Source organism: Monodon monoceros, unplaced genomic scaffold (genome assembly GCF_005190385.1).
Source record: "Monodon monoceros isolate NGI ecotype Baffin Bay Population unplaced genomic scaffold, NGI_Narwhal_1 Super_Scaffold_12, whole genome shotgun sequence".
Classification (NCBI taxonomy): Eukaryota; Metazoa; Chordata; class Mammalia; order Artiodactyla; family Monodontidae; genus Monodon; species Monodon monoceros.
The window spans coordinates 103,601,538-103,620,983 of NW_021703768.1; the positions used below are offsets into that span (position 1 = coordinate 103,601,538).

The following is a 19,446-nucleotide window of genomic DNA, read 5'->3' on the forward strand; positions in this document are numbered from 1 at the left end:
ATTTTTTTTTTTAGTAAATCTGGCAGCTTAGGAAAGTTAGCCTAAGGCCCATTAGTAAACTAGAGAAGCCCCTTTCTGTCTGTGAGTCCCAAGTTGACACTTTCTGTGTTACCTTCCACCACAGTATCCTCAGAAGGTCATTTTTCCAGGAATTAGTAATGCACTGATATTTTGGTCCTTTGATAATTTAATCCATCACTGAGAACAGTAATATGACAGCAATGACCACAAAACAGTTTTTTCTTTCACCATCTTTTTTCCCCCCTCCTGGGTGATATCTATCTATAGAAACATGTTAGCTAGTCTTGAATTAACTAGGAAATTAATAGAGAATGTATTAGCTTTGTACCAGGAAAGGCAACAAATAGCACAGGATTGACAATTTCATGGCTGTGTTTATGCAGGTGCTTAAGACCGTCAATATTAAGTAAGTTACAGAAGTAAGTGCTGGTGTTTCCATTTTTGTTCTTAATCTAAACATGGCCTGGGGATGGGCTTTTAGAACATCAATATGGTGTTTGGTGAATTTAACAACTTAGTTGATTGTATTTATGTTTGCTCGTTTATTCCAAAAGCTATTTACTTCTGGTAGGTTATATAGTCAATGCTGAGTATTGAATATTTAACTTAGTTCTCCAAGTCTTTCATAATTTCTATTTCACAACTTACTAGATTAAAACTAGGACTACTGCCTGGAGTTTTTTTGTTTTACTTCATAAGACTATGTACTCAAAATTAAGTCGCTTAAAATTAAATCAACTTTTTATTGAGACAAAATAATACATATCCTAATTTTAAATGTTTTACACAAAGACAAGGGCAGAAGTTTCTGGGCATCACAATTCACTAAGTTTTTCCTCTAAGCACATGGAGACGCCTTGCTGGCGACCTAGGACAGTGGCCCTGGGTGTTGCTTCACTTTCTCCAGACCCCTGACTGGTCTGAACTCTTATTTTTTCTCTTCTTATCTGAGCAGACTTGAGTCCAAGCTTGTGCGAGAAGACAGGACGTTTTGTAAATTAGGATGAACAGAGAGCCTTCTCTGTTTATTGGATTTTTTATAGTCTCCTGTTCTTGCCTGAGGGTAGGGGTCTCCTGTGACTTTATTCACAGTAATTTCTAGGTATCATCCAATACCTGGTCCATATTTAAATTTTCCTATTAAAATCAAGGGTTGATTTTACTTTATTTCAAACTGTGGAGAATAACAGCATGTTTGTATGTAACAGGATGATGCAGCCGAGAAGGGAAAACTGGTGATGCAGGATTGAGTAGAGACCTTTGCAGGGGTGATGCCCTTAACCAGGGCCGTGCACTTCACTCAGCTCCAAGTGAGACTGTCACATGGCCTTCTCTGTGCATGGTTGTCCCAAGAGGGTGCATCAAGGGTACATCAAGCCTGTCTGTGCAGGCTACAGGGGATAGGACTGAAGGAATTAGCAGCCCACCAAAGTGCTCTGAAGATTATTGTAAACAGAAAACATCTGAACAGACAGTAGCCACAGAAAGACATTATCTCAAAAAGAAAAACCTGCCGGAAATACAGCTGCCACTGACTCCCCTCATCTACCCCACCCCGCCCCCCAGGGAGTTTCCTGTTTGAAAGAAGACAGACCTTCAGCCCTGGGAAATATGAATTCAGCTGCCATACTCCATACTCCCCACCAGGAGGAAATTTCTACCCAGGAAGGAAATAGTCCGCCCATTTCCATTAGCATCTAAACACTCAATAAGGGCTTCCTTGGTGGTGCAGTCCTTGAGAGTCCGCTTGCCAATGCAGGGGACATGGGTTTGAGCCCTGGTCTGGGAAGATCCCACATGCCGCGGAGCAACTAAGTCCATGGGCCACAACTACTGAGCCTGCGCTCTAGAGCCCGTGAGCCATAACTACTGAAGCCTGTGTGCCTAGAGCCCATGCTCCGCAACAAGAGAAGCCACCGCAATGAGAGGCCTATGCACCACAACGAAGAGTAGCCCCCGCTCGACGCAACTAGAGAAAGCCCATGTGCAGCAACAAAGACCCAATGCAGCCAAAAAATAAATTAAATTTAAAAAACACCCAATAAAAGCTTCCATACGTTCCCACTGAAACCCTAAGCTCTGCTCTTTGTTAAGCTGGTATATAAAACTTTATCTCTATCCATTCCCTCAGTTACTCACTACTGAGCAACTCCTGTGTGCTCCTGTTAAAGAGGTCTTGTCTTTTTCTCTAGCTAATCTGTTTATTTTCGGTTAATTTTCAGGCCTCTGACTATTTGGACCTAAGCTGGTAGAGAAAAACTTTTTCCTTCCCACAAGATCGTAGGTACATGTGGAGAGCTGGCCTTAGTTAAGAGCATGGACCCTTAATCTATAGTAACAGGAGAGAAGGCAGAAGGATTTATGTATATTCAGACTCTCATTTGCAAACACACTAGAAGTGTCATCTCTTCTCACTGACTCATGTCCTCACTTCCCATTCACTACTCTACCTATTCCAATAAGGCTGCCAGGCTTAACACATATTCATCCAATTATTCATTCATCAAATGTTTCTTTAATCCTACTAAATAGTCTAGGCCCTGAAGATATAGCATTGAACAAAATCCCAAAATCCCTGCCCCTATGGAGCTAGATCTCTGGTGGGGGAAAACAGATATGAAACAAACTACATAGTACTTTCAGTGGTAATAAGTGTGATGGATAAAAATATACACACACACACACACACACACACACGCACACGCAAGGCAGGAAAGAGAGTGATGGAGTGTTGGCTGCCTCACCAAGAAGGAAGCACTTGAATAAAGACCTGAGGAGGTAAAGAGCAAGCACTATGGATACAGTGGGAAGTCTTTTCCAGGAAGAGGAAGCGGATAAGCAGTGGGAGTGTGCCTGGTATATACAAGGAAGAGCAAAGAGATAAATAGGGAATAAACAAGGGGAGGAGGCACAGCAGGAGATAAAACCAATGAGGTCATATGGGGCCAGATTGTGTGGGAGCTTGTAATCATTGCAAGTGCTTTGGCTTTACTCTGACTCAGCTGAGGAGCCAGTGGAGGGATGTGCGCAGACAAAATGGACTTGGGGAGCAAGGATGGAAGTAAGGACAGCAGTAACAATGTTGATGAAATAATTCCACAAAGAAATAATGGACACTGCTTTGGAAAGCAATCTGGCAGCTCCTTAAAAGGTAAAACATAGAGCTGCCCTGTGATCCAGTGATCCAGCAATTGCACTCCTAGGTACACACCCAAGAGAAAGGAAAACAAATGTTTAAACAAAACATGAATATTTATAGCATCATTATTCCTAAGAGCCAAAAGGTGGAAATAACTGAAATGTCCATCAATTGATGAATGGATAAACAAAGTGTGCTATATCCATACAATGGAATATTATTCAGTCATAAAATGAATGAAGTACTGATATATCCTACAACATGGATAAACCTTGAAAACATTATACTATATGAAAGAAGCCATTCACAAAAGACCTCATCGTGTACAATACCATTTATATGAAAATTCCAGAATAGACAACTCCATACGGATACAAAGTAGATTAGTGACTGCCAGGAACTAGGGGAAAGAGGGAATGGGGAATGACTGTTAAATTTTTTTGGGGGGATGACTAAACGTTCCAAAATTAACTATGGTGATGGATGTACAACTATGCAAATACAATAAAAACCACTGAGTTGGGCACTTTAAATGGATAAACTACATGGTACATGAATTATATTTCAATAAAGCTATTATTAAAAATAAGAAGAACCAATGAAGTTTAGCATAGGGAGGTGGTGACATGTGGCTAGGGGTCGGAATACTTTGAAGGTAGAGTTAATAGAACTTGGTGAAGACTGGATGAGTTGTAGGAAAGTAAACTAAGAGTCAAGGATGGTGCACCGACACTAAGTGAGATGAGGGAGAATGCAGGGGAAGCAAATTTGGGGAAGAAAATCAGGAACTTTCTTTTGAATGTGTTACGCTTGTGATGCCAAGTAGACATACAATATGCAACTGGAGATATGAGTCTGGGGTTCAGGAAAGAGATGGACTGGAATTTTACATTTGGGAGTTATCAGCATATGAATGGTACTTAACTGGTTAGAGTCATCAGTTACCTCGAGGGAGCCAAATCTTCACCTTGGCTTCTCAATAGCACTGGACATTATTGACCACTGTCTTCATGTAAAATTGTCTCTTCTCTTACTTTTAGTAGAGTAATTTTTGCTGTTTTCTTCCTTCCTTTCTTGTCTCTCCCAATCTGTTTCATTTGCAGGCTCATCGTCCTCCACCTGATCTCCAGTTCAGAGTTGTTTAGATTTTGCTCCTGTATCATTTCCTTCATGATACTGTATATTCTCTGAGAGACTGTATCCACATCCTAATTTCAACTATTTCTTATACATAAACATGTAAGTGAGCTTCAGATCCTTCACATAACCACTAAATATATATCGAAAACATCTCTAATTCAACCTGTGCAATATTGAATTCATCATTTCTACCTCCACTCCCAATCCAAAACCAGTTCTCTTCCAACATCCCTCATTTCAATGAATGAGTTATGTATGAGTTACGTAAACCACAAGCCAGAAGCCACCCTTGGTATCTCTCGCCCCAGCATATCTAATCCATCATCAAATTCTGAGACTTTCATCTCCTAAAATATTCTCTAAATGTATCTACTTTTCTTTATTTTTACTGGTGAGCAATGCAAATACGTTTCTACTCTATAATTTTTCACACAACAACCCCTACTGGTAACCAGCATTTCTACCATTCTTATGCCCTGGAGACAGACTAACTACAAAATATTGTGGATTTTAAAAAGGGGACGATGGGGGCATGGGCTCCTTTAATATGTTGAGGATTTCTCCTCCTCAATGTTCTCTACAACTTTCCCTTTCAATTTTCCTACTTCTTGTCTCTTTTAAATCCAAATCATTCCACCAGTTATCGCCAGACTAATTCTCATAACACGTAGTTCCATTAATTTCCCAGCTAAAAATTCAAAACTGCATTTTGCCTAGGAATTTAAGAGCAAACTCCTAATACTAGCATTATCGTTCCATCATGACAAAGTCTAAATACTCTTCTTCTCTATGTCCCAGTGTTATGGGTTGAATAGTGTCCCCCAATTCATGTCCTTCCTAGAACCTCAGAATGTGACCTTATTTGAAAATAGAGTCCTTGCAGATATAATCAAGTTGAGATGAAGTCATCAGGGTGGGCTCTAATGCAAATGACTGGTGTCCTAATAAGAAGAGAGAGATTTGGAAACTGACCCACAGAGAGAACACCATGTGACAACAGAGGCAGAGACGGGAAGGATGCATCTCCAAGCCAAGAAATGCCAAAGATTGATGGCTTCCACTAGAAGTTAGGGAAAGGTAAGGTAAAGTTCTCCCCTACAAGTTACAGAGGGAGCATGGCTTTTCAATGTCTTATTTTGGATTTCTATCTTCCACAACTATGAGACAGTAAATTTCTGTTATTTCAAGCCACTCAGTTTGTGGTAGTTTGTAATGGTAGCCCTAGGAAACTAATACATGCAGTTACTTTGGAAAATTCAGTGCTCTCCTAAACCTGCACTCTGTTTTTTAAAAAATTCAGGTATAATTCATGCACTATAACATTTATCCCTTTTAAGTATACAATTCAGTGATTTTTAAAATATTTTCACAAGGTTGTATAAACAACACCACTATCTAATTTTAGGACATTTTCCTCAGCCTTAAAATACATCCCATTCTGTTAGAAATATAGTTCCCCAATGCCCCCTCCTCCCAGCCCCTGGCAACCATACATCTTTCTCTATGGACTTGCCTGTTCTAGACTGCACTAATTTTATTTGTTTCCATGCCTTTTTCTCATGTCCTCTCTCCATTACTCCTATTTGTGTCTTGTAACTATTATGTCATTCACTCACTCACTAAACTGGTTCTACCTGAGGACAGGGAATGTGTATCCCTGTTCCTAGTACATAGTAAGCATTATAACATGCTTCCTGAGTGAAAATACGAATCAATGAATGCCCATCTCAAAGGCCATCCTCTTTCTATCATCTATCTTTTCTCATTTGGTTCAAATCTATGCTTCTAACTCATGTGGTTCTCCTTGGAATCAGATTGGTTTTGATGTATGAAATATAAACACACAGTAATGTGTGCTACAATATTCAGTGGACAAAATTTATTGAATAAACTACTCTGCAAGTTGCACTGAACAAGACTCTCTACTGGGCAAAATAATTACGATCATGAAATAGACATAAATGAATGGTTGAGTTTCTTGTTTTTTAAGGCCATCTGCACCCTTTAAAGATATTACAGTCTGAATGGGGCTGAGACTAGAAATACTATGAAATACAAGAGATCAGCACGTGGAATCTTGGTCTAAGTATGAAATGCTGATAGAAGACAAATGATGTTGCTTGAAATTGTGACTTGAAAAGCAAGTACCATGAATCATCCCCATGTATAAGGTTGTAATCAGAACAATGGAGAACTGATACGTGAATAGTTGTCATTTACTACGTTGTTGGCAAAACACTGGCCAATTCATGGCTATGCATGAAGCTTAAATGTTGCAACACGAATACACTTCACATTATCTGGAACAGCAGACACTTCTGTTTCCAATTATTATTTTTTTTACTGTATGTTTAGAAAAAAGAAGATATCTTAAATTAGCTACAGCTAGGACAGCACGTTGTGCTTCTCTGGGTTTTTTTTTTTAATAATTAATTTATCTTTATTATTTATTTTTTTATTTTTGGCTGTGTTGGGTCTTTGTTGCTGCACGTGGGCTTTCTCTAGTTGAGGTGAGCGGGGGCTACTCTTCGTTGTGGTGTGTGGGCTTCTCATTGCGGTGGCTTTCCTTGTTGCAGAGCACGGGCTCTAGGCACGCAGGCTTCAGTAGTTATGGCTTGCGGGCTCTAGAGCACAGGCTCAGTAGTTGCGGCGCACGGGCTTAGTTGCTCCGCGGCATGTGGGATCGTCCCAGACCAGGGCTCGAACCCGTGTCCCCTGCATTGGCAGGCGGATTCTTAACCACTGGACCACTAGGGAAGTCCCTGGGCTTCTCTGTTGAGGGACACCATATTAAAAGAGATAGGACTAAGTATGTATACTACTGCATAGCACTTTAAGATAGTCACAATATTTAAAACACTCTTGTGACTTAAGCATTATTATTGTCCCAAATTTACAAATGAGGAAATGTCCTTGGTAAAATGAGATGACTGGCTTATGAATCTATCAAGGTAGTACATGGTAGGGAGGCAGGACACAAACCCACATCTTCACCTTCAAACTTCAAACTCACTCTGTCCACAATCCAAAGGGTAAGCACGCACTAATAGGCAAAGTTGCTCTATTTAATCATGATGATGACGATGATGTAATAAAAATAACAATAGTAAATCTATTGATTTATTTGTCTCCATTAGAATGTGAGTGCTATGAAGAGAGAGATTCAGTCTTGGTCACTGCTGTATCCCAGTGCCTAGAACAGCCCCTGGCACATAAACCGTCTAATAAAACTTCTTTGTAAATCAAAATAATACATCACATTTTCAAAGACATTTCACAAATATTACTTCATCGTTGTCATAGCAATTTCTAAGATTTCTGACTCTGCTCCAATATTCTTTTCATTACTCCCCATTGTATAAAAGAGGACTTCAAATACCAGCACTGAGATATTACGAATAGGATATATTAGTCATCAAGACCAGTACCATAACAGGATCCCAGCCGATCTTACCTCAAGGATGACAAGTACTGACTTGAATAGGTTGGCTCCTCTATGGATGGAAGGCGTTGAAAGGCACGTAGAGAAAGTCATCAGTGAGGAACACACACATCTGTCAAGATTAAAAAAAAAATTCTGTTAAAGTTCTGAAATGTGGGAGAAGGTTGGCTTCCCCTCATAAGGAAGGTAGTGTTCAAAATCATTGCCTGTTAGAGTTACTAAAATGACTTTCTCTACTATTATCCTGTTTTTTACATTCATTATGGAGAATCAAAAAGTAAGTAACTGAGTTTAGAAATGAGTATTTTGTTTTCGAATAGAAAGGCAGTAAGACCCTGGACTCTGAGGAGTCTCTTCTTAAGGGGCCCAATGGTTTTGAGAGGAGGAGATGCCAAGTAAGTGGGATGTAGCTCTGCTTCACTTTCTTTAACATAGGAAGTGGCAAAAGGGATTCTGCTGTTTGAAAACCACTTTTATTTAAAGTATAATGCCGTCTGTATCCAGAAAAGATGATTACCCTAATTGGAAAAGATACATACACCCTAATGTTCATAGCAGCACTGTTTACAATAGCCAAGACATGGAAGCACCTAAGTGTGCATCGACAGAGGAATGGATAAAGAACATGTGCTACATATATACAATGGAATATTACTCAGCCATAAAAAAGAATGAAATAATGCCATTTGCAGCAACATGGATGGACCTAAAGATTATCATGCTAAGCAAAGTAAGTCAGACAGAGAAAGACAAATGTCACATATCTCTTAAATGTGGAATCTAAAAAATGATACAAATGAACTTATTTGCAAAGCAGAAATAGACTCACAGACATAGAAAACAAATTTATGGTTACCAAAGGGGAAAGGGGGGTGGGGGAGGGATAAATTAGGAGTTTGGGATTAACAGATACACACTACTATATATACACTAGATAAACAACAAGGACCTACTGTACAGCACAGGGAACTATATTCAATATCTTGTAATAACCTATAATGGAAAAGAATCTGAAAAAAAATATATATATATCTGAATCACTTTGCTGTACACCTGAAACTAACACAACATTGTAAATCAATACTTAATTGATACTTAATTTAAAAAAACCCCAATGTGGATATCAATGTGCAAATCAGAAAAAAATTAAGGATTTTTTTTAAAAAAAGGTATAATGCCATCAATACCATTTTGTATGGTCTTATTTATGTTTTACTCTCCATCCAGAAGCAATATCCAATCAAAGGTAGGGCAAGGTATTTTGAATGTAAACATTGTTTATCCAGCTCTCTCAGAAAACTGGAGCTCAGTTAAGAAGCTGAAAGGTCATGAAGAACCTAGGGGCAGGATGGGAATAAAGACGCAGACCTACTAGAGAATGGACTTGAGGACACGGGGAGGGGGAAGGGTAAGCTGGGACGAAGTGAGAGTGTGGTATGGACACGTACACACTACCAAACAAAAAACAGATAGCTAGTGGGAAGCAGCCGCATAGCACAGGAAGATAAGCTCAGGGCTTTGTGACCACCTAGGGGGGTGGGATAGGGAGTGTGGGAGCGAGGGAGATGCACGAGGGAGGAGATATGGGGATATATGTATATGTAAAGCTGATTCACTTTGTTATAAAGCAGAAACGAACACACCATTGTAAAGCAATTATACTCCAATAAAGATGTTAAAAAAAAAAAAAAGAAAGTCTCACAATAAGCATAGGCCTCCCTGACACCACAACACCATCTTCAAAACTATTAAGCTGTTTTACTCACAGGCAAGTCTTCAGTCTTCATCAGGACCCGCTCCCTGGAATGCTAAGAGCCTCAGCTCTCTGGTTTCTCAACCCCTAACAGGAATACAACACCCACGGAAGGACGAGAGGCACCAGGAGGGTGATGGGGCTCTTTGAATTAAGTTCTACTGGCCGCAAAACGGAAGTGGGAGAGATTGGTTAGGAGGACAGAGCCCCTCCTCACCACCGCACCGCCCTCCGATTTTGCAGAGGAGACAGGTGTGCATCGTGAGGGACTCAGACTCAGACTAAATAACTTTATAAGCCTCAGCTGACTCACAGGACCCGCAGATAGGGAGGTGTAGTCAGTAATGTTTATAACAGTGATGGGAGTATTTTAAAAATATTTAAAACACTCTTGCAAATTAAGTGTTATCAGATTCCCACGTTTACAAAGGGGGGGTTAACTTATGTTTAAAAGATTAAATTATGTTTAATACTGCTCTTAAAAACAAAGAGAGACCTATGCGGTACAATTTTAAGGAAATACTTGAAAAATCTTGGTAGGTTAAAGGGAAAAGGCTCAGTTACCTGGAAAAAATCCCAGTGTTTGGAACAGTGAATCCCTAAGGGATTTCCAATAAAGGAGGTGTTACTTTACTTAGATGTAACCATATGTTCAATTACAGGAAGGCACATTTGTGGAAAATCAACAAAATATCCACAGATAGTTTTATTTCACAAAGCATAGATGATAATGTGGGTTTCTGTAATTGTTTCCTTGAAATCTACATTATTTCGAATAAACGTTTTTAAAATTAGTTTGTGGAAAGTAAGTCTGTTCAAGTTTGGTGTTTTGTAAATAAACACATTATTTTTAAAAATGCATTCCTACTGGAAAAATGAATGGTACTGTCTACTATTTTGCAAAGAAATATGTATAAAGATAATTGCTCTGCTTTTAAAAACTAAACAGATAGTGTTTAGGCTTTTTAGTCACCTATTATATTAAAGTGCTTTATTATCATTAAAATTACTGTGCCCTTAGTTCACCTAAAAATTTGTGATCTCAATTCACCAGAGAAATCATTCATCCAATAACATGAGTGAAGAGAACTGATCAGGTACACACATACACACACACACACACACATCTTGTGACACCACCCAAAACCCACAGCAGTGGTGTCAGCTCAGAAATACAACAGCTATTGAGAAACAAATATTCTTTTGAAGAAATATTTCCTTTGTGTCTATCCTACTTTTCTTTTTTAAAAAATTACTTATTTCACTGTGAAAAATGAAATCAAATGAAGTATCCTTGAAAAATGAAAGCTTCTGTACACTCCATATGCAAGAACTAAATCAGGACATGTGAAAAAGTGTATATGTGCTATGATATAATGCACTTGGAAAAAGAATTAGTTTTTTCTCTGCTTTCTGATGGAGAATGCCATGAAAAAGTGTGCCAGCAAGAACAAGTTCCTCTAAGTGACATTTCATTTCTTAGCAGCTAGATAGATTAATGCTTGCTTCTCTACAGCTCATGCATTACTAGCCCTAGTACTTCAGAAATGAAAAATCATGTACTCAATTTATTCTTTATTGCATAAATGTTATACAAAGAGAATGGAAATTTGCATTTGGGTCTTCATTCCTGATAAAATATTGTGGTCTTGATAATAGGTTAAGAAATACTATAGTACCACTGTCCTTTCATATTTAGCCTCTATAAAACAGCCTACTGGATTATATGTATAAGATGAGGAGAGATGAAAGTAGAATTATGTTAAACTGTGTAGCCTCTAAATAGATTACAAAAACTTTTCTCACCTTTTCAGGGCATGGCTAAAGAGACACACCTGTAAATCTTCTGAAGAGCCGAGTCCCAGAGAACCAGAGACATTTTCAAATTATCAGCAACAAAACTCAACCAAAGGGCAACTGAACTACAAAACTCAAAAGGAAAGTCTAAAGGAATACACAGTGAAGGACTGGGAGACTCCTGAACAAAATGCTTGAAAGCAGGTCTAAGAGTCTGATCTCTTCTCCTCCAGACAAGAGAAAGCAATTTTCAGTCAAGCAAGTCCAAGGAGCAAACTTGGACTTTCATTGGTGGTGCCCACATTATTCTGCCTTTATAAGAATCCCTGAGCCACAACCTTTAGTACTTTGGTTGAGCTTGAGCTTTTGTTCTTCAGATCTCTATTTTTTGCCTTAGTTAGAACCTGAGTGTTTGAGTTGGGATGGGATGGGGGTGGAGGACTGGGGTGAGGAAAGATACTAAGCTTTTGCTGCTTCTCTCCAATTGTGAGTTTATCCAAGTAATCTTCAGTGCTTTGGAAAAATATTGTTTGAAAAAATTAAGTAGAATTAAAACAGTTATGGCTGGTAGACTTGTACACATGACAGATCATTAAGTCTGTTATAAATATATTTGGAGGGTGAAATAAATTCTGGGCAAGTGCAGATGTTTCCAACTTAATGAATCGGCACGAGGATCTTCAATTCTGAATCATTTCTTTAAAATATTTGATCTGATCAATGTTTTAACCCTGAATAAATTTTTGGATAATAATTCTACACAGCTGCCTAAAATTCCTTTCCAGCCACGCAAAACTTTGGAAAACAGCACTTCTCTTCCCCCGCACCTCCCCTCAACCTTCAGGATGCACCCTCAACCCCTTCTCTATCCACAAACACTCTGGCTTCCAGTGTGTTTCTACACTCAGCTGAACACGGGGGCTGTGTTGAACATATGAACGACAGATCCTAGCAGCATCTTTCAAGGTCAAAGTTTGAATTTCTGCTCCCTGTGGCCTTGTGGACTGCTTCTAGAAACTTGCTGAGTTAAACTTGAGTCTAACACTCAGAGGAAGGAATTGTTTGTGGTGCTAAGGAAGAGAAAGGGAAACACTTGGGGGTTTAATTTAACGTAATTATGACATTGGACTACTGCCAATGGAAAATTTTCAGAAAGCCCTTTTGTGAGAAAGTCAACTCCTGAATAGTTGCAGGAGTAAAACCATTTTTCTGAGAAAAAAACACCCTAAGAACCAAGTAATTATTTAAAGCAGTTTTTTCCCCCCATGAGTAAGATCTTTGTACTTTCCAAAACTTTCCTAAAACACAATGTAGAGGAAACATAAAATACAAAGAAATGCAATAAAACTGAATATTGTCTTTATCTTAGGAAAGTCACAGCCATTTACGTAGTTCCATGGGCCCTAGACTTCAAGAAAATCGTAACAATGCAGCGTAAGCCTGAGGGAAATGAAACGTGGCGTTCATCTCCCTTCTGCTCTGTTTTTGTTTACTTCAGGAATTCAGGTAGCCAGACAGAGAAACTGAACGTTGCGGATATCCAAGTGTTCCTGTGTTTTGATTCAGTGGGGGAGAAGTAAAACAAAGTTGGGATGTGTTGAATTACTCATGTGTTGGTCAAAGGAGTGAGGGGGAGCTTAAAATGAATTTAAAAACTATTTGTTTAAAAAAAAAAAGTAAAAGCCTCTTGCATGTCTGGGGTGTAAAGGTGCCCAGAGGCAAAATAATTTCTGATGACTTTTCCTAAATGCATTTTGAGAAAGAATTTTCATGTTTAGAGACCAATGGGCAGACAGGGTAGGTTCAGTTGGCACAGAGAATATTATTTTTAATAGTGTCAATGTGATTGTGTTGCTTTTATTTTTGAATGCCTTTAGGCAGGTTCTGCATTGCCCAGCTGACGGCTCCCCATCATCTTCTACATAATTGTTTTCATATGTTTATCCTCATTAGCCTTTAAGTTAGCAATTATAGAAGAAGACTGTTGTTAGATAATAATAATAAAAGCTATCCTTTTAATGAATGCCTACAATATGTCAGACACTTAACATTCACCATTAACCTTTAGAGCAGTCCCAAAAGATAGATATTATTATCCCACTTTAAGACTAGAAGCCTCATAAGCGGCAAAGCTGAAATTTGGACACAGGTACGTAAGGCTCCTACACACCTCTTTCCATTAAGCCTCAACTTTGTTGTGATACAGAATTAATGTTGTGCGCCAATTTTGAGGATATGCCACTTCAGATAATACACAGGATAAATGACACCTGTATCCTGTTAAGTTCCAATATAAAAGAGTGCAAGAGCATTTGGACCTCAACTGAGATTCATAACAGAAGGAATGATGCATTTGTTCTGCATAAGATCAGACCAGAAAGAACAGATTTTTCTCTTTTTCCTTCTGGTAATACGGCCCCAGGGCTCAAAGTGGTCAACCATTGTCATAATTCATTTGGCAGTCCTGTCAAAGATAGCTCAGTCATTTAGTCTAACAAAATATTTTTTAACAGTCAGGGTACATATTTGATTTGGATCCAGGGACAAATTGCTCTCCAAAGGCTTCCTGGCAGGTTGATGATGCGATGCATCAACCGGATGTATCAGGACTTAATAGCACTGAACCATGGAGTACATTTTAAAAGCTCACATACATTCTCAAATATTATAGTATATAACAAATTTCATTGCCTTTGACTCAATGATATTTAGCATATGTGATATATCAGTCTTTCTGCTCTGGGATTTAGTCATATTCCAAGGTTGTTGTCTTCTGTTCAAATGTAAAAAGCTTAACTCGAAATATAGGTCATTTATCTTGGGCTCGGTTTGAAATGGCATATATTCAATCATGTTGTGATGTATAATAGCTTATAATTTAACCAAGGAGGAAGTTACAGTCACACATCATTTATCCAGAATCACTAACAATGGAGATGTTACACATAAGGACATTTTCCTGAATACCTTAAGAGTATTTTCAAAACCACAAAATCTGTACTTACTTTTATCCATTCAGACTTGATTTAAACAGGGTCATCATGACAATTTGACTTCTTGATAACTTAGAGTTTTTATATTACTAGCTTTTTTATTGAAAAAAAAAAAGAGAGAGAGCACTAAAGAAAAACTCATGAATCTGTCTGGACCCACATTAAACCTTCAGCACTGCAGAGATGAAGGTGCTGTTTTTGCTTTGTTTTCTTGCCAGTTATCATGCTTTCTTCATCCTCTTCTTCTCCATCTTCCTCTTCCTCCTTTTCTTCTTCCTTTTGTTCTTCTTCAGCCCATTTTTAAATCAAATTGTTTTCTTATTGTTGAGTTTTAAGAGTTCTTTGTATATTTTGGATAACAGTCTTTTATCTGATATGTCTTCTGCAAATATTTTTTCCCAATCTGTGACTCATGATCTTCTTCTCTTGACATTGTCTTTTGCAGAGCAGAAGTTTTTAATTATAATAAGTTTTGATGTCAGGAAGTGTCAGTCCTCCAACTTTGTTCTCCTCCAATATTCTGTTGAATATTCCAGGTCTTTTGTCTCCATAAAACTTTAGAATCAGTTTTTGTTTGTTTTTTTTTTGCAGTACGCGGGCCTCTCACTGTTGAGGCCTCTCCCATTGCAGAGCACAGGCTCTGGATGCACAGGCTCAGCAGCCATGACTCACGGGCCCAGCCGCTCCGTGGCATGTGGGATCTTCCCGGACCGGGGCATGAACCCGCGTCCCCTGCATCGGCAGGCAGACTCTCAACCACTGCACCACCAGGGAAGCCCTAGAATCAGTTTCTTTATATCCATAAAATAACATGCTGAGATTTTAATCAGGATTGTATTGAATCTATAGATCAAGTTGGGAAGGACTGACATCTTGACAATATTGAGTGTTCCATCCATGAACATGGAATATCTCTCCATTTATCTAATCCTTCTTTGATTTTGTTCATCAGAGTTTTATAGTTTTTTTCTCATATAGATCTTATACATATTTTGTTCGATTTATACCAAGTAGTTCGTTTACGCGGGTGCTAATGTAAATAGTATGGCGTTTTAAATTTCAAATTGTACTTTTTCATTACTGATAGGAAAGGGATTGACTTTTGTATATTAAACTTGTAACCTGCAACCTTGCTATAATTGCTTATTAGTTCCAAGAGTGTTTTTTGTCAATTCGTTTGGATTTTCTATGTAGCTTATCATGTTTCCTGTAAACGTAGAGTGTTTTATGTGTTCTTTCCTTGTTAGATTAATTGAAGAGATTCCCATTAGCCAATTTGGGCATAAATAAGAATATAACTGGAATGGATTAAAACATATAAAATATGGTTAAATTTAGAAGTGTATACTGATCTTACAAAAACAAAACAAAATCTCACTGCTTTCCTTCAGAAGATGCCAGAGAAACAACTCATTATTTTTTAAACTTGTAAATATAGGGAAACATTCAAGCATTTATCCTGCCTTTCTTATATATCTATACTGCAGGATAAACAAAAGAGTTTGCAAGGGGAAGTTACTGTTTATAGAAGTACTCCAGCTGGTAAATGTAGAAGCCATGCTAGAATTATCATATCACCATTTTGCAACACTTTATGAAATAATGGATCTACACAATAATTATCAAAGAGTCCTAGCAACTCAAAAGGAGAAACAACTTGACATTATATGCTTCATGATGGAAGTATACAATACCACCTAATAAGCATTACTACAAAAAATTAGCACTTGAAATGACCAAGCTTCTAGAATTGCAGGAAATATACGGGGCAGAGGAATATATTAAATATTAGTACTACAAAGATACAATTAGCAAAGTCCAGACTGAGAAACTCTACAGCACAAATGATCTAGTTCTTTTCCCCTTAATAAGTTGTAGGAGAGAGAGAGACAGAGAGAGACAAGAGAGAGGGAGAGAATGAGAATATAGTTTAAAGTAGATTTAAGAAATATTTCAACAATGAAATTTTATGAACCTCATTTGGATCCTTTAAAAAAGAGCATTTTGAAAAATTTGACAATCAGAACAATTTGAACAGTCTGGATTTTAAAAAATATTGCTAAATTATTATCATTTTTAGTATCTAATATTCTTACCGAACCAAACTTGGGTCTGCTTGCTCGTGAGTGGTAAAGTCAATCTACTGACACCTGTTTAGGGTGAAGGAAAGTGCAGTGTTTATTGTAAGGCGTCCCAGGGGTTCTGGGACAGCTAATGCTCAAAAAGCCCGAACTCTCCAATGGGTTTCAGCAAAGCATTTTTAAAGGCCAGGTGAGGGAGGGGAGTCTCAGGATAAGTGATCAGCTTGTGCATAATTCTCTGATTGATTGATGGTGAGGTAACAGGGAGGTGTCATAGGGGTTAAAATTATAAATCCTTAGGCTCCAGTAGGCCTGGGGGCCTGGGGGTCATCAAGTAGTTAACATCTTTCATTTGGTGGGTGTTTTTTAGAATCTGTAAAACAACACAGGAAATGTGCATCAGATCTATTCTCTAGGTACTTCAGAGTGGAGCTGAAGTCGAGGGTATGGGGGAGGGGTCTGTCCTGGGAAGGCCCCATAGGGTCCTGCTGGGTCATAATGTCAGTGTGATTTTTTGTTGTTGTTGTTAGTGTGATTTTTTAAAAAATTATTTTAATAGATCTTTATTGGAGTATAAAATTGCTTCACAATACTGTGTTAGTTTCTGTTGTACACCAAAGCTGAATCAGCCATATCCCACCCCTCTAGGTCATCACAAAGCACCGAGCTGATCTCCCTGTGCTACACAGCTGCTTCCCACTAGCTATCTATTTTACATTTGGGCGGAAGACCTAAGTAGACATTTCACCAAGGAAGACATACAGATGGCCAAGAGACACATGAAAAGATGCTCAATATCACTAATTATTAGAGAAATGCAAATCAAAACTACCATGAGGTATCACCTCACACCAGTCAGAATGGGCATCATCAGAAAATCTGGAAACAATAAATGCTGGAAAGGGTGTGGTGAAAAGGGAACCCTCCTGCACTACTGATGGAATTATTAGTGTGAGTTTTAAAAACAAAATAGTTTCTAATCTTTTGGAGATACACTCTGAAATAGTTATGGATATAATATGAGGTCTGGGGTTTGTTTTACAATAATCTAGTAGGTAAGGCAGGGTATAGATAAATCAAAACGAGTAATTGTTGAAGTAGAGGATAGGTATGTGGGACTCATTATATTATTCTTTCTGCTTTTGTATATGTTTGAATTTCCCATAATAAAATGTTAACAACAACAACAAAACGAAAAAACACCTAAAGCTCTGATACATTAAATTATTTGCCCAATGCCATATAGGTAATTAGGGATAGTTCAAACCTGAAACTGGACCCTTGACTTCCCATCAAATACCCTCTCCCTTATAACAAGCTATTCTGCAGAGAAGCCAAACTTCTGGGGTACCAGATATCTGCCCAAAGCTTGACAAGCCAATGGGTGAACTAGGGAATACACTCTGGGGCTATCAGACACTGGTACAAGCAGCTCATCAGTAAGCAGCCAAATGGCAAATTGGGATTGACTGGGAGTGCAGAGAAGCTGTTGACTTTTGAAGTACTGCCCAGAGTTCTTGGCATCCCCCCATTTGGTCTTTAAGGGAGCCATTTCAAAATCAGACCAGCCTTAAAAATGCCCAGAGAAACAGAGTTGAAAACTGCTTAGTCTGTACCTAGACTTTTAATTGCATCACAAGAATACGTTTTTGCTGAAAACTATATAGTCAGACCAACATGGAGTTGTGAGGTGACAGCTGAGGTTACAGTGCCTGGGCACAGAGGATTAGAGAATAGTTAGATTGGAGTGTCATTTCCACATTGATGAAGATTGCTGTTTCATGAGACACTAAAACTCAGTGGCCATTGCTTTAGGTTTGGTATGGTTGAGACACTGGGCTCGTGAATAGATCTGTGCGTAGATGGAGAAATTATGAAAATCAGATGGAAAATCAGAAAGGGGATACAGTGGTGGTGACAGCAGTACAAAACCAGGAAAGGGCATTCAAATCCTCCAAAGGAGGCCAATACTGACCTAATGTTACCAACCAGACCCAACAGCAAGGTGCAGCAAGGCCCATCTACTGATACCTGGTTGTGGTGAAGGAAAGCACAGCGTTTATTGCAGGGTGCCAAGCAGGGGAGTGGGAGATAGGCCTCAGATCCACCTTTACTTGGTTTTTGAGTTCAGGGTTTTTTTAAAGGGGAAAACAAAGAGGCTAGAATTAATCATTGTCTTTTGACATTTCTGTGACATTTCTTAATCCTAGTTTCCGGAGTCAGGATGCCTCTGGTTTATGATTCTCTCACTAGGTGGTCCATGGCTTGGAGGTCTGTTAGCTCATCTTGCCCTGGAGGAAAAACCTGAGTTTGTATATTAATGATGATATCTATAGTAGCAATTTTAGTACATTAACAATGTTTCCAACAACAAAAATTTTAGTCATCTGATCTGGTTGATTAGTGTTCAGTTAGCACAGTATTGAAGTCAGAGGGGACAAGACAGGGAATAAAGTTTTGGATAGAGAGATTAATCATAAACTTGGTAAGGGAACGTGTTTTTAAGGGGACTCGGTTTCACCAATATTTAAATGCAGCTAGCTAGGCAGACATTCCCTGCCATTACACAGCATCCTTATTTCTGGGTTTTATTACTATGTATTAAGAGATTGAGGATCTCCTTGGAGGTCATTTTTGGGAAAGAAAGGCAGCAAGAACTTTTTCTGTTGCCAGTGCTTATACTCTCACCTCTCACCTTTCCCTAATCAACACTCAACACAGGTATATTTCAGGCAGCTGCTCCTAGTAGACACCTGTTGCCTTTTCCTGTCCAGTGTTCATTCTCATTTTTCTAATAGCATGCATGCTTTCCTTGAAAACCTATTACTTCCTCATCATGTGTGGTCTTAGTGGGCTTGTTAATCAAATGGGCACCTGACCCAAGTTTTGCTAACCCGACCCTTTTTAGTTTAAGTTTGGATATCGAGGCTGTTATTTATCCCAATAGTGGTTTCCTAAAACGAGTGGCTATTGGGTTATGCTCTCTAGAACCCTAAAACTTAGTTAACTCTGCATCTTGTCCTTTCAAAGACCAGGAACTTGTCTTTAATTCTGTGACTTTTCTCTTTTCATCTAACAGT

At 38.6% G+C, this 19,446-nt stretch overlaps 1 protein-coding gene across 9 annotated transcripts in view; it reads right to left on the minus strand.

Annotated features, from left to right (window-relative positions):
• ZNF608 (zinc finger protein 608) overlaps positions 1–19,446 on the minus strand; it is a 744,094-nt gene that overhangs the window by 259,810 nt on the left and 464,838 nt on the right. For all 9 annotated transcript variants that reach the window (XM_029216087.1, XM_029216082.1, XM_029216085.1 and 6 more), the window contains one exon: positions 7,755–7,854. The gene's annotated coding sequence lies outside the window, so the exon portion shown is untranslated. The remainder of the gene's footprint in view (positions 1–7,754; positions 7,855–19,446) is intronic.